General features: G+C 37.7%; 1 protein-coding gene across 8 annotated transcripts in view; it reads left to right on the forward strand.

Moving 5' to 3' along the window:
• FOXP1 (forkhead box P1) overlaps nucleotides 1-12,856 on the forward strand; it is a 589,886-nt gene that overhangs the window by 220,265 nt on the left and 356,765 nt on the right. For 6 of the 8 annotated variants that reach the window (XM_064275152.1, XM_064275157.1, XM_064275156.1 and 3 more), the window contains one exon: nucleotides 3,559-3,619. The exons of the other annotated variants lie outside the window; for them this stretch is intronic. The gene's annotated coding sequence lies outside the window, so the exon portion shown is untranslated. The remainder of the gene's footprint in view (nucleotides 1-3,558; nucleotides 3,620-12,856) is intronic. 8 annotated transcript variants of the gene reach the window in all.

A 12,856-nucleotide genomic window follows, 5' to 3' on the forward strand; every position in this document is an offset into this window, starting at 1 on the left:
GTTGAGATAAAATAGGCTGGCCATCCCTCAGCATCACTTGTATAATTGTATAAAATAAATTTAATGAAGAAATCCTGACACATATCCTTTCCTTTACCTGCCATGAAGGAAAGGGGAGGAATAATTTTAATAGGGAAAATAGAGTATGTATTATTTGTTTTCACACTCTGCATTTATCTGGAACTGATTTCCAAGTAGGACATACCAGTTGGCACCCTATGTTATATATTACACAGATTAAATGGGGGGTAAAATATACTCAAAGAAAGCATAACGTTGCAGTCTTGTAATAACACAAGAGTTATATGGAATGAACTACAAATTAGGAGGTAAGTTGGGGAGGTGGAGGAAGAGGAGGGTACATTAAACTTCCTACTCTAGAGGTTGCAGCTGAAGTTTGGCATCTTGGTCATGGCCATTGAGGTCATCGTGAGCTTCTGGTAAATGATACTATTGGAATCAGTAGTGAAAAGGCCTTGGAACAACTCTAGTGCTCACACAGCCTTCAGTATTATATAGAATTATGACATAAAGGAAGAATAGGTAATTTCTTTTTACCATATCCTTGGTTCATTTTTGAAACTTAAAACCAATGGGAAAAAAAATTTTTTTTTTAATGGAAGAAAAAAATGCAATTCATGTGATAACAGCATTTTTTTTTTTTTTTTAAAAAAGAAGGCAAGTGGGCTGGAGGAGAACATATTTCTTTTATCTTTTTTAACTTAAAAGCCTTATATGATTGTTTAATTTGTTTTGGTGTTTGTACCGCCAGTAAGCGTTTACGTAAATAGTTGAAATAGGAAGATTTAATATATTTGATAAGTAAAAGTGATGCTTAAAAAACTAGGGATACAGTTTTGAAAATGGAAGTTTTATGCTTTAAAAAAAAAAAGGTAATGCAGATTTTTCTCCTAGTTGTTGATTTCCGATCTTTCTAAGCTAGTAATGATGCAAACTCAGGCCCCAGTACTACCCACTAATTTTCTCGTCTATTATATCGACACATTTCATTTAATTTAGCATGATGGCAAACAGCTGTTGAACTATTAATCTTTTCTCAGCAAAGCTAGAAAATATCTTTTATATTACTTTGCTAATGTATACTCTTTCTAAAAACTAAATTCAACAGAGATAAATTAATGAGCGGTCAAATGTGCATATACATTAAAATTTATGGAACTTTCAAAATAGAGGAAAATATGATTTTTTCCCACTGCCAGATTTTTATACATAAGTAAAAGTTAAATGTAGCCAATTTTTTTTATTGTTTTAGTCATTGTAAGTTTGAAGGTTAGTTCTGTAATTTCATTATTATTATTATTCCAGCAAATAAAAATAACACCTGTAAAATCTTTGAGGGTGAACCAGCTTATGTTTTTGCTCAGTGTTCACTTAACATACTATACTGGGCAGGTGAGCGATGAAACTGGTCTAGTACTTACCTGCAAATGTTCTGCAGGTTCAAAAAAAAAAAAGGCAGCGCTAAAACCCATTGCCATCTAGTCAATTCCGATTTATAGTGACCCTATTTTTTTTTTTTTATAGGACAGAGTAGAACTGTGCCATAGAGTTTCCAAGGAGCACCTGGTGGATTTGAACTGCTGACCTTTTGGTTAGCAGCCATAGCACTTAACCACTGTGCCACCAGGGTTTCCAAGGCAGCGCTAGAGATAGCTTTATTCAGAGTAGGCATTTTCAGCCTTTTTAAAAAAATTAAATTTTAATATGGGGCAGACCTATATGATAGCAAATCTCATCTGCATTGCAAAGTCTAATACTATAGGTCTGGCTGCCAAACATGCAAAAATCGACACAGTTCAATAGATAAACATGAAAATTAGTTTAGAGTACATGCATTGGAGAACATCTCAAGTAAAAAGGAGGGAGAAGGGCGTTCTTGCTTTGAATTGAATAGGGTCTGCCAAAGTTCACTCACTTTACATTTAAGATTCGATGACTGGTAGAGCTGGAAATTTTTGGAGTAAACGATATTGCTGTCCTGTGTGCCTTCTGAGCTCGTGTTTGTGGGTAGTGGGGCTGCCTTATAGATCCTGCTCTGCCTTGAGTTCCTGTAGCACGTGACCACCATTTCTTTATGTTTTCCTTTCTTATCACCCTTTGCCCTGTATCAGAGTTCTCACCCCTGGAGAAACCAATCCTGGGGACACACATCAGCAGTAAAGCACACGATTTTCATTTTCAATTTGAATTGTTTTGTGTAAAAACAAAAAAGGTTTTAGGCAGGTTGCAAAATAGTAATTTGAAGTCCCAGAGCTAGGGTTTTCCCCCACCCAAATGATGAACATTTATGGTGAAAACCTCCAATTTCCTCTTACAGTAAACACGAAAATGATGATTTCACTCAGAGCCCACATTTTTTTTCCAATCTTCATGGCAAGAATCTGCATACACTTGCCGGTGGAAATGTCATACATTGGCCTTGGATCAATTCCTCAAAGATAGTACTCACCAAAGTGCCACTTTCAGATTCTGAGCCCCAGTGAAATAAGGTTTGACTCTTCTCAATGATCTTTGCCTTTCCACATTCAGAGCAGGCAGTGGGGGGATAAGCAGAGACAGATTCTGTATAAAATTAAAACCACTTCATTTCATATTGTTCAGAAGAGCCAGCAAAGGGATATTCACATTTTAAGAAAAATGGCGATATACTTTCACCATCTTAAAAAAAAAAAAAAAAATTATCAGAGCATTTGGTCAATTGATGTGGGATGAATCCTGCACCCTGTTAGTAACTTGATCCAAATTAATAAACAAATGTTTTTCTTTTCGCTTGTGCCATATGTTGATCCCAGTTACTTGGGCAGAAAGAGGCAGCTTGTAATGTTTCTTAAAGGATTACACACTGTTTTGCATAAGGGAGGATGCAGATGCGGGAGTGGATGTGGGATCAAAACATGTGCCGTGCTTCCTTTGTGTTTTAGGAAGCTAGATTTCAATTGTTTATTTCATCTGACACGAACCATTTTTATTTAACTTGGTAGATGTGGGAGATCTATGCTAAGTGAAAAAACATTCTGCGAACAGCTTTCACCAGCCATTTAACCCTTCTCCCTAAACTCAAAATTGTGGTGCTTTTATTCATTTTGAAAGGTCCACAGTGGCAGAAAGCGTCTTGTCTACAAGAACTCTCTTCCGAAGGGGGAAAAATAAGCCTCCGCTCTAATGAAATTAGAGATGTTGTGGATGTTAACCAAACAGACACGTTCAAGTAGCAGTCTGGTTTCCAGAAACAAAGGCCTATGAGTCATGTATTATTCCACATGAAAATCAAATTGATAGAAGACAAGACGAGAAAAAGTTCATACGCAAAACTTGAGTTGTTTCACTGGTGCTTTTTCCAGCCCAGTTGATGTCCTCTTGAAGACCTCGACAGCATTTGGTCTAGAAAAGTAGGGGTCTTAGGACTTGTTTTTATTAACTCTGGAAGTCATTTGCCTTGAGATAGAATTGAGTTTCCTTTGTTATTTTGCTTTGTCTATCCCAGGCAGAGGTGATTGCCACCTCTCTTGACATTCAGATGTTCTCTTTTGTTTTCAGGGTAAGACGTGACCTTTTGAGGTGACTATAACTGAAGATTGCTTTACAGAAGCCAAAAAAGGTAAATGCTGCAAATACGATTAGTGGAATTGTATCTAGGACTGTATCATACTGTCTTCTAGGCATTTTAAATCAGTTGTGTGTGGTTTTTTTTTTTTTGCTTTATATTTGTCAAATGTACATATATTGATTTGTGTGTATTTTTATGCCTAGATCATATATTTTTGGAGTTCTTAAAAGGAGAGACTGCCCTTAAGAGATGGCCCACAGATACACATTTTTTCCTCCAAATAATACCAAAATTTTCCCCTCTTTTTAAGCTAAACTTTTTTTTTGGTTGGGGGGTTGTTGACTCGGTAGGTTTAAAGTTAGAAAGAATGTGCACATCAGAGAAGCGGTGATTCATAAAATTAACTGCTGCAAACAGGAGTAACGCCTGTCCGTGTTCTGTGCTGAAGTGGTGTCATCCAATTGATGTTCATCTGGTGACTTTATAATCACCTTCTTTCAGAAATTAATAGTCAGGCTCCATGGCAACTCGCCATGTTGATGTAACTGCTGAGCGGCGCAGGGCAGCTCCCTGTGATGTCAGCGCTGGGCTGCCTTGTTCCCTTGACCTTGCTTAAAAATCAAATGAATATTTGGTTTTAAAATTAGAACTTTTCAGAGACTAATGTAGCTTGATGAGTTAAAGCTAAATTTAATTTTCTCAAATTCAGTTTTAGAGGGGCCAAAAAAGCACTCCAGTTAAAACTGTTACGGGTGCTATTTACTCAGTGACAGAAGTATCCCTCTGGTAAAGCCAATGGCCCCTTGATCCAAGTTAATCTTGCAGGTCATTTGAAGATCTGATGTTTTTCAAGTAATATAGCATCTTCATTTTATTTTTGAATTTTGGCCTTTTAACAGTTTCCTATGGCTTAGTAGCTTTGTATCTATTTAAAAACCATGACAGCAATCATAGTCAAACAAAGCCTTTGCCCAGATTTAATTAAATTAAAGTTTATATATCTGTAAGATATTGTCTTTTTACTATTTAGTTGAAACAGACTTTTGGGGGGGAACTTTTATAATGTGAAGATTGTTAGATCATTTTTTTCTTTCTTTCTTTCCAGTTTTATTTTTAATCCCACCCAGGGTTTTTGTGTTCTAGAATGTATTATAAAGGTATGAATTTGTTTTCTTAAGTACATTCTGGTATATTTGATTTGAGCCAAAAAAAAAAAAATCAGACCTGCCCCATTTCACCATCTATGTTGTTTAAATTAAAGTTCCCATGAAGCACCTGATGATCCTCCAAAGAGGGATTGTCCCTTTGGGATGGTCAGCATCTAAGGAGTTGACCACAGTGAGTGTTGATGTTACTAAGTCACAGCAGGACTTTTGGCAAAGCACTTCCGTTCGCTGAGACTCAGTTTTCCAGTCTTAAAAATGAAAGGGTTAGTCTGTATCGGAAGTCGGCAAACTCTTCCTGTAAAGGGCCAGATAGTATGTATTTTCTGCTTTGTGGTTCATTTAGTCCTTGTTGCAGCTACTCAGCTCAGCTGTGATTTGCCAACCCCTGGTTTCTTTGACCCCTCAAGGCCATCTCAATCCAAGATGCTCTGCATTCTAAACCCTGCTGGTGCTTGACTCATCTTGGGCTGTTAGCAAAGTTATCAGATGAAGCTAAAAAAGTATGATTCAACAATGCTGAAGAAGTGGTCGAAAAGACACACAGCTCGGCTTGAGAGTTTCATTATCTCTACAGTTACAGATGATAATGGCTTCATTGATAGGTTTTCATTGCTTTTTGGGGGATCACCTATAAGTATGAATTATTTTTCTTCTGACTTGCCGTCTTTATAATGACCCATGACCTAAAAATAGACATGTTTGAATGTATGCAATATGCATTTTCCCAACTCACAGTTACTGTTCAAAGTCAAAAATATCATGGATCAATGGTGACTTTGGAAAATAAGTTTCTAGGAATATATTGAGGCATTGATGTTATTCACTTAGCAACTGCTATCGATATTTGCTTAAATTCCATTTAGTTCTATAATTGTGTAGATAGATCAAAAAATATGCCCCTTACATACAGATGTCACTTTGTTCTTATAATTTTTTACCTACTGTGTGTGGTACGTGTTTCTGGTGGTCATTGGGAGCACCAGCATCTTCTTTAAATTATGTGCATTGATTATTGTCATGCCTGCCCCTCAAAAAAAAAAAAAAAATACAGGTCCCCACTAATCCTCTCACCTGAACATTTTCTCTCTTGTTCTTGTCATTGTTAAGAATGTGGGTGTTGAGGGCAGACTACCTAGGTTTGAATTTCTGCCTTGTCTTCCTCTGGCAGTGAAGAATCGAATGAGCTAATCTGTATAAGGTGTTTAACGTAGTACCCAGAAAATAGTGATTTGTCAGTCATTTTTTATTTCCTGTGGCTAATGCTGTAGTTGTTATCATTATGATCTGGTTCACAGGGGTGACACTCTTTTGAGCAACAGTATAACAGTTTGCCAGAAGCTTGGATTGAGAGCGGTATTCCACACAAATAAAAATGTTTGCTTTATAGTTACTCTCAAGGACCTGCCCTATTATACAAAAACAAACAAACAAACAAAAAAACCCAAACCTACTGCCACTGAGTTGATTCTGATTCGTAGTGACTCTACAGGACAGAGTAGAACTGCCCCACAGTGTTTCCAAGGAGCAGCTGGTAGATTCGAACTGCTGACCTTTTGGTTAGAGGCCAAGAGCTTAATCACTGTGCCACCAGGATATAGATAAAGGAAAAAGCAGATTTGTTAAAAATATTTTATATATATATATGTGTATATATATATGTGTATGTGTGTATATATATATACACACACACACACATATGTATATATAAAACACCAAAACCAAACCAAACCTGTTGCCATCAAGTCAATTCCAACTCATAGCGACCTGATAGGACAGAGTAGAACTTCCCCATAGAGTTTCCAAAGAGTACCTGGTAGACTTGAACTGCCAACCTTTTGGTTAGCAGTCGTAGCACTTAACCATTATGCCACCAGGGTTTCCATATATATATATGTGTGTGTGTGCAAATATACATATATATACACACAAGTACATACAACAAAAAAAAACCACACCTGCAAACCTGTTTCCGTGAAGTTTATTCCAACTCGTAATGAGCCTATAGAACAGAGTAGAACTGCCCCATAAGGTTTCCAAGGAGCGGCTGGTGAATTTGAGCTGCTGACCTTTGGTTTTTGCTAGAGTTTTCACCATAGCACCAGCAGGGTTCCATATGTATGTGTATGTGTATGTGTATGTGTATGTGTATGTGTATGTGTATGTGTATGTGTATATGTATATGTATATATATATATATATATATAAAATGGGCAGTGTTTCTTCCCAATGACAAAGCCTTAAACAAATGGATCTTGCTGTCCAGTGATGGTCAGGAAGCCAGCACCATCTTTCATACTTCAAGAAGGACGTAGATTTCAGATGCCAGGAGTTCCTTGGTAAATACCATGCCCCAAATTTGAAATCTGGGATTCATTAGTAGTCAACGTAGATGCAAGTAAACATGCCTACAAAAGCACCAGGAAAACAAACTGGCTTTGCACCTAAAAGTTCCCAGGCAAATTCAGAAAACCAGATGAAGCCGTTCTTCACATTTAAATTCAAAGGTCTGGAGAATCATAAATAACAGTCATCATACCTGGTAGTGATGTAACAATTTTCTTCCAAGTAGACCAGAGCACTTTACAAACTGAGTCTGGTTGACAGCATTCCTGAGAGGTAGCTGGCAATTTCTATTATCCCCACTTTGTAGACTGAGAAAGGGGAAGCCACGGGTGTTACATAACTTGCCCAATGTCATCTAGAATGCCCATCACTTCAGAAAAGAATTTTAGTCCTCTACGCCTCTGAAGCAGATACATTCACGCCCGGTTTGGAACACTCAGGGCAAACACTAGGCTGATGTTAAGAAAGAGACCACAACCTAGAATGGCATAAACAGAATAGAAGTTATTTCTCTCTCATGGAACAGTCAGGCCAATCTGTCCTGTCTGGGAAGGTTTTTTCCATCTTGTGCACTCATCACATGGGCCTTAGTCCTCACCTGCATGGTCAAAGCTAGATTGCTGCCACAACGTTGGAGAAGTCCAGGGCAAGCAGGGGAAGCAGTTTTCTTTTAAGCAGATTGAGCTAAAAAGTACCCGTCACATCCATTGACATTTAATTGGTAAGATTATGGTCACATGGCCACAGCAAGCTGTAAGGGTTGCTGGGAGATCTTTCTACCTGAGTGGTCTGAAGCCTAGGAAGAACTGGAGAACAGCTTTAAGGGGACAGTTAGGACACACTGTAAAGTAAAAGGTCAGTAAAAATAAAGAAAACCCTTAAAGAGATGAAATTGGTACAATAGCCTCAGCAGTGGGCTCATACATATCAAAGATCATGAAGATGGCGCAGGACCGGGCATTGTTTCATCCTGTTATACATTAGGTCACCGTGAGTTGGAGCAGACTTGACAGCAACTAACAACTAACAGAAAGCCGCTACTTGATTGGTTGAATTGCCCCAATCCAATAATTTTGTTCATTCATTCATACATACAAACATACATGTATACGTACCCCCCCCCCAGAAAAAAACAGAAACAAAAAATCCCAAAACCGGTTGCTGTTGAGTCGATTCCGACTCACAGAGACCCTGTAGGACAGAGTAGACCTGCCCCATAGGGTTTCCAAGGAGCAGCTGGTGGATTCGAACTATGACTTTTTGGTTAGCAGCCAAGCTCTTAACCACTGCACCACAAGAGCTCCGTGTATGTGTGTGTGTGTGTGTGTGTGTATATATATATATGCACACATCCATACATTTATTTCTTATGCAGATATCCATTGACAGTTCTGTGCTAGTGCTAGGATTGCAGCACTAGACAAGGACCTGGTCTGTGTCCGCATACACTTTATATTCAAGAGGGAAAGACAAACATCATAAGTGGTGATGATGACAAATATTAGGAAGGGAAGATGTTGGTTGCTGTGAAAAAGTATTCTATAACAGGGAAACCTGATATACTGTGTGTGGGGGAGGGTGGTCAGGGATTACGTATTTTAGCACTATTTGGAAGCAATGGTGATTTTCTTATACCTTTCATGCGAATGATGTTATGAATGTTGTTAGGTGTGTTAATTTTTTATTAACAGTGTTATTGAATAATAATTCATACACAATGTAATTCACCCATTGAAAATATACAGTTCAGTAGCTTTTAGGATATTCACAGAATTTACAGCCATCATCACAGTCTTAATTAGAATACTTTCATCACCCCAAAGAGAAACCTCAGTACCCGTTAGCCATCACTCCCCATCCCTCCTTCCACCTAGACCCTGGCAACCACTAATCTACTTTCTGTCTCTATGGATTCTGCCTAATTTGGACATTTCATATAAATGAAACCATACAATATGTGGTCTTCTATGACTGGCTTCTTTCACTTAACATAATGTTTTCCAGGTTTATCTAAGGCATTTTCATTTTTAAGCGGTCCTGCAACCTCGGAGTGTGTGAGTTCTTAGACCTGAGTCCAACAAAATGGTGACAGGATACTTTTATAAGGGATGGAATTGGGAGGGGGAGAAATAATGTTTTTCATAATGTTTGTATTTCCATGGTACTGACTTAGCATCTCAACAGTTAAACTTTAAAATCTAAATGTTTTCATTTTAAGTTAGCTGTTTTTAAACATTGTTAACCATAATGCTAAACTAAGTTACTCTGTAAACAAGAGCTGTCTCTCTTGAATGTTAGTTGCAAAGAAAAAAATTTTTTAAATATTGATTTCCAGAGAAATATGCACAATAGAGTTCGTTTTCTAGCAGAAGTCACTTGTTGAAATGTACATGGAGGCATATTTAGTAGTAAAGACAGTATTTTCAGTAATTATCAAGTAGCCATATTTTGTACAGTAAACAGTCACAAACACAAAGCCAAATAACAAATGGTTTTATTCATTTTTTTACAAAATGATGGCTGCCAAGGGCACAAATACCTCAACTACTTACCTCGAGCATCTTAGGAAGAAGTCCTCAAGTTAGATGGCATCTTAACAACTTACCAGAGATGTAGGACATATTGTCTTTTATTGGCAATATAAAGACCTCAGGAAGAAATTTGAAGTTTAACTATACAAACACAAAACTGTATATAGTGTGTCACATCTATATCAACCTTGCTGACTTACCTCCTCAGTGTCTAGTAACATCCAGGACGTTAAAGGAGCAAACAGTGTATCAATGATACCGTCTTTCTCTTGAAGAGTCTGTTGTGCAAGTTGATGGTTGTAGTGACCCTTTCTGCCCAGGGTTGACTTGGATTTGAGGTTTTGTGGTGTCATTTAAGCTCAGTTAACTTTTTAAAAGACTATTGACGAGTTGGATTTTATGAATATAAAATGAAGGCTGTTAAAGCTTATTCTTTTGGCTCATTGTGAAAAATGTGAAGTCTTTCTGTTCTGTTAAAATTCACTCTTTTTGAAATGTCAAAGTCATGCAGGTTTTCCTTTAAATTTTGTATATTAGCGTATATGATACTATTGTGTATTAGCATATATGATACTATATAATTAAAATACTTAGGTGTTCATTATCTGACAGTGAGGAGTTATTAAAATTACCTCTTAATTAAAAAACAAAATAACATCATTGGATGGACCCTGTTAGGAGAATGATTATTTCAGTCCATGGATTGGCAGGTGCTATAAGCCCTCGCTCTTCCCTCCAATTCTCTTTCTTTTGCACTAGGTCTTTTTCTCTTTCAAAGTGTCCAGAGCAGTCACTGGAGGCTAGAGGAAGTGTCTTAAAATCGATTCATTACAGATTATATACTTTACAGTTTATTTAGACCAGTGATTTACAAACTGTGAAATTCCTGGGTTAGGGAATCAATTTAGTGGTTTATTTCCAAAAATTCTTAAAAAATGGAATAAGGATAAAACAGAGTAGATTAAAAAATATCAGAATAAATCACATATAGTAAGGATTTTGTACCTGTGTATATATGTATATAGGAAAGGATGCTATACAGAAATAAAGGAGGGTATGGGGGATTGAATTATCAGAAGGTAGGGTTATAGCTGTGATAGGGTGACCAAGGTAAGTCTCACTGTGAAGGAAGATGGCATTTGAGCAGAGGCTTAGCATGTTCTGAAAAGCGCAAGTTGCTCAGTTTGGCCAATGCAGAGTCTTCAAGGGGGAGAGTAGTCAGAGACAAGATGAGAAAGTAACAAGGGCCACGCCAAGTAGGGCGTGGAGGCTCATCGTACTCTTAGTGAAATGAGAAGCTATTGAAGGGTTTTGAGGGTGTAGTAAGATCTGACTTGTGCTTTAAATGGATCACTCTGGAACCTCTTTTGAAAATAGATAATGGGTAAAAAAAACCCACCCACTGCTGTCGAGTCGATTCTGACTCATAGGGTAGGAAAGAGAAAGGCAAGGAGACCAGTTCGGAAGCCATTGTAATAATCCCAGTGAAAGATAATGATAGACTGAATCAGGATGGTGATGGAGGTGGTGAGAAATGGTTACATTTGGAATTTGTTTGAAGGTAGAGCCAGAGGATTTCCTAGTGGAATAGATGTGGGGGTTTGAAAGCGTTGTCATCAAGGATGAAGGCACAAGTTTTGTCCTGAATGATGGGGTAGTATCAACAGGATTCAATTATAGTTTGCTTGTGTGCAGAAGGAGAGTCAGATAGAAGGCTGAGGTGTTTGGCCCATGCAACTGCTGGAACCATGGGCTGAAATGGGGAACCAAACTGAATAACTGAAATGGGGAAGCCTGGCATGAGGGGAGCAGCGGAGACAAGGAGTTCTGCGGTAGACGTGAAGTTTGAGGTGTTTATGATTCACCCACATAGAGATATCAAGGGGACATTTGGATATACGGTATAGATCCGGAAATGCCTTACCTAGGGTTACAAATTGAGGATTCGTAAGTATATAGATGATATGTAAAGCCATGAAACTGAATGAAATTACCAAGGGAGCAGCTATGTAAATAACGAAGAAAAGAGGTCCAAGGTCTGAGTTCTGAAGCTAGGACCATTAAGAAGTTTGATCACAGGGTGTCTAGAAGGAGGGGTCAAAGATTAGAGGAAACCTTGGAGCTTGGGGTGAACAGGAAGTCCAGGGAGGAAAGTATTTAAAGAAGGAGGAGATGTTCAGCTCTATCAAAGGCTGCTAAGAGGTCAAGAAAGATGATGATGAAGAACTGACCATTGGATTTGCCAATTGGAAGTCATAGATGACCTTAACAAGAGTCAAAAATATTTGCATCTCACTTCGACAGTATGTAATGGCTTCATTAACTTGTTTCAGGTAGTTAGATGTTTTTTAGTTATTTCTCCAGAAATAGTACCTGCTCAGCACTCTTGTTTGTTAAGATCATCACATTTGCCCCACCTTTTGCAGCATGGATAATGCCACATTGTAATAACAATAATTTTGTAAAGTGAGGGTCATATTACAGCTAGGGAAAGTGGATTAGAGAAAAAACTCATTAGGATACACATGAATCCTGTACATTTTACCCCTTTCGACCTATTCTCTAATCCAATGGTTTGGAGATTAAGTTTAAATGAAAGCTAGGGGAGAAGGGGAATGTGTTTACATTTCAAATTTAGAATGTGCTGTTTTTACTCATATAACGTACGTCACAGGCTGGTGTGGTTAACTTAGTCTCTAGATTAGTAAAGTACTAATTGGAGCCTGAGCGACATGTCAGTCTATCACCTTTACCTTTACTAATATAAGTAGTCTTTGATGGGTTCATCCACCTTTCAAATTAACTAAGAGCATCAAAGATTCTGGCTTATTCAAAAATTCTGAAACAATCATAATTCAACATTTTCAAAATTGCTTGGCTGGTCCCAAATCTTCAAGCATCTAGGAAATTGTAGGTAAAATAACTAAAAGCACATATTGTCTCTAGCTGAATACTAAATACCCTTAAACTGGTGTTGGGTGAGAGAGAAAAACATACTCCTCTGCGGAAGGTAATAACTGTGCTGCTGCTGCTGCTGCCTTTTTTTTTTCTTTTTAATGTAAAATGCCTTTGAAGGAAATGGCCTCACCTAAACAGTGCAACATTTTACCTGTTTCTTGGCAGTATTTTTTTTTTTTTTTTTTTATTGTGCTTTAAGTGGAAGTTTACAGTTCAGGTTAGTTTCTCACACAAAAATTTATACGTACATTGCTGAGTGACCGTAGTTGCTCTCCCTATAGTGTGACGGC

Source organism: Loxodonta africana, chromosome 22 (genome assembly GCF_030014295.1).
Source record: "Loxodonta africana isolate mLoxAfr1 chromosome 22, mLoxAfr1.hap2, whole genome shotgun sequence".
Classification (NCBI taxonomy): Eukaryota; Metazoa; Chordata; class Mammalia; order Proboscidea; family Elephantidae; genus Loxodonta; species Loxodonta africana.